Source organism: Neopsephotus bourkii, unplaced genomic scaffold (genome assembly GCF_033783945.1).
Source record: "Neopsephotus bourkii isolate Nb327-2 ecotype Australia unplaced genomic scaffold, CSIRO-AGI_Nbou_v1 NB_1388, whole genome shotgun sequence".
Taxonomy (NCBI): Eukaryota; Metazoa; Chordata; class Aves; order Psittaciformes; family Psittacidae; genus Neopsephotus; species Neopsephotus bourkii.
Window position 1 is genome coordinate 4,892,493 of NW_026901866.1, and position 3,017 is coordinate 4,895,509.

Below are 3,017 nucleotides of genomic sequence, written 5' to 3' on the forward strand. Positions count from 1 at the left end.
CATCACAAACAGTGTTTAAACCTCACCACGGCAACTGATTTTTCTGTGCTCTATCAATAACATATTTGCAGAACTGCCAGATGGGGAGAGAAACTGCAGTGAGAAAATAATGGTCAGGTTTGTAGTACAACAAGAAAAAAGTATCAGACATTAGATACATGATTTTTAAAGCATATTTTAACTAACTTGAAGCATTTCACAAACTTCTTAAATAGAGGCTTTGCATTGATCTCTCTGCAAGAATGACAAAAGGAAAAGGAAGAAAAAAATTATATAGCTAAAGCTGACAAAAAGCCTAACCAAATACAATTAATATGGAATACAAATATAGTAAATATTTGGATGGTAAATCTTGTGGTAGTATCGGAGTCAGAAGGTCACTATGAGCTTTGCAGTTAAGATTTCTAATAGGGTATACACAGTCTCTCCTTCCTCCATTATGGAGAAGATGGGTAAAAAAGCAGAGCTTTGGAAAATGTGATTCTCCCAGGCTCTTCTGTATACAACAGCATTAAAAACAAACATTTAAAGACAGGAAACTTGCAAAACCTCAGTGCATTTTTTAACCCATTTTCAGGCAGCATTAGATCAACAACAGAAATAATTGCTGTCAGTTTGTACTTTTTGACCAATAATTCTCTGTATTTCCTGCAAGAAACTTGAGTGATGCAAATGACCTTATTTTTACAGCATGCTTTTATTAAATAGTTTATTATTTTGGCAGACTAATAAAGATTTTGGTATTTGCTTTTATTTGCAATAATATTACCACCACATAAAAAAGGATTTTATGTTCTTTTTGAGGAACAAGGAGGATAAAAGTGTTGATGGATAGTGCAACTAAGGCATCAGCAATGAGCTGGAAATGAGACACATAAATATGAAAGCAGAGCTAAGAAAATAGAACTGCACCCTTGGCCTTTCTTAAAAGAACACGCACATGCCATGGTTCATTCATATAGTTACAGAAACTCCTTTTGTTTTCAGTGAGTCAGTGAAAATATGCAAAGACTAAAGTACTACCAAGATTCTCAGTTATTTGGGATATTTCTGTAGTTAATGTGGTCATGAAATGTGTCTAAACATGTAGATAAATGTCTGGTGATGATGCCGATTTCTTTGTTGTATATTTTATTTGCAGTATAAATTTGTCCCTCTTTCTAGCTGTATCTTAGCTAAAGGTGGTGAAACAATGTTGGTTTTAAGTTTTCCCTTTTTTGCCCCCAGACAGAGCTAATTCTTCAAAGATCAAACAGCAAAGACCTGGTGGCCAGGTTAGACAATGACACACAAAATTTAAAAATGAAGTTTATCAGTTCTCCAATCAAAAAAGCCAAGATAGCATGTAATAGCATTAAACTTATAGTATCTTGAATGGCAGGATCACTTCAGATTGAAAAAATTGTGACTTATGTATTCAGTCTACAATAATCTGAGCTCCTTGACAACTGGTGTGGTTGGATGCTAGTGGTATTTGGCAGTGCATAAGAGTTGCTCAGCACCTATTATAAACTGAACCTCAATTCCTTAAGGTAAGGAGCATATTTATTCAAACAAATAATTGGATGTGCCTTAGAAATAATTATATTCCGTTGATCGAAGGTACTTAGATCTGAATTTTACACCTCAAAAAGATATCTGATACAGAAAAATATAAACAGAGCAAATTCTACACAATAAAAGGTGAACAGGCAAACAAAACTTCGCCTCACTGGAAATTTTTATGTTCCATTTGCCTTTTCTAAAAGGCAGTCAGTAAGTAGGAATCCTGAAGTATGAGTTTCGTAGAAGAATAAATCTAACAATTAATTATATGTCAAGGCTTAAGAATCAAAAAAACTGCTTATGCCCATTGCCAGTCATTCACTCCCTGTCAGTAGTAGTTCACATCTTTCCTGGGATGGCATCCAACCACAGTGGCATCTAAAATATAGCAGGCTATATTGTTACAGTTGGAGGTGAAATCGAAAGTTGCACCAAACAGAAGTGACAAATTCACATTGCTCTGTGTTGCCTAGCAATAAGAGATGAGTTTATTATGAACACTGGCTCTATCCATTGCAAAGGGGCTTTGTATTCACACCAAAATGCCACTACTTTTACAGGCAAAAGGGGCAAAAATAAAGTGGGCAGAAGGAGGAAACAGCCGTAGTAGTTGTAAGCACTTTCTGTATTTTAAGATTCCTTTCTGTCTCTTAGGAACAGCTCAGGAAGGAAAAAGCAGAGCCTGCCTCTAGCTGAACTCTTGAGATTGGCCAGGTAGCTTGTTACTGATCTTAATCGTTCTTTCACATGCCCTTAGTAGTGTCTGAATATTCCAATACATAAAATCTTTACTGAGTGTTCTCAAAAGCTACTCAGTAGTGTTGTTTTAATTGTGCAGAGCTTTCAATCTGCTTCAGCTTCCACCTCCCCCCCCCTTCTTTTTTTTATTTTTTTATTTAAGGAAAAGGACAAGACTTCAGGGAGGTTTTCACCCCTCAGACACCTTGCTGTTTTCCTTTTTAACCACTGTTTATATGGGAGAACATTTATTTCTATCTTGGACATTGGACTATGTCTGTCAACCTATTAAGTACCTAACTGTTCAAATAAAAAGGATTTTCAAGAAGTATTTAGGTATCACTGAAAACCTTACCTGGGTACCTACGCACATTTTTAGGCATCTAATAAATTTTAACACTCCACCCAATAGCTCTTATTAGAAAAAAGATCTCAAACGACTGATCTGTTTCTGTGCTTTTATGCCATCTGCATTTTTGACAACTGAATATTTTTGACAGCATGGTCCATTGTGCCCAAGTTCACATCATTTTTTTCCCCTTTCTCTTTTTTTAAACATCACATGACTACATATATGATAAGAAAATGGTTTATATCACACATTTTGCTTTACAGATTTGGGTTCACAGCAGGTTTTTGAAGTGACATACAAGAAGTGTTTCTTTCATCAGGATGCATTTATATTATAAAACCAATAGATTCATAAGATGCTGTGTAAGACAAGTACATTGAAG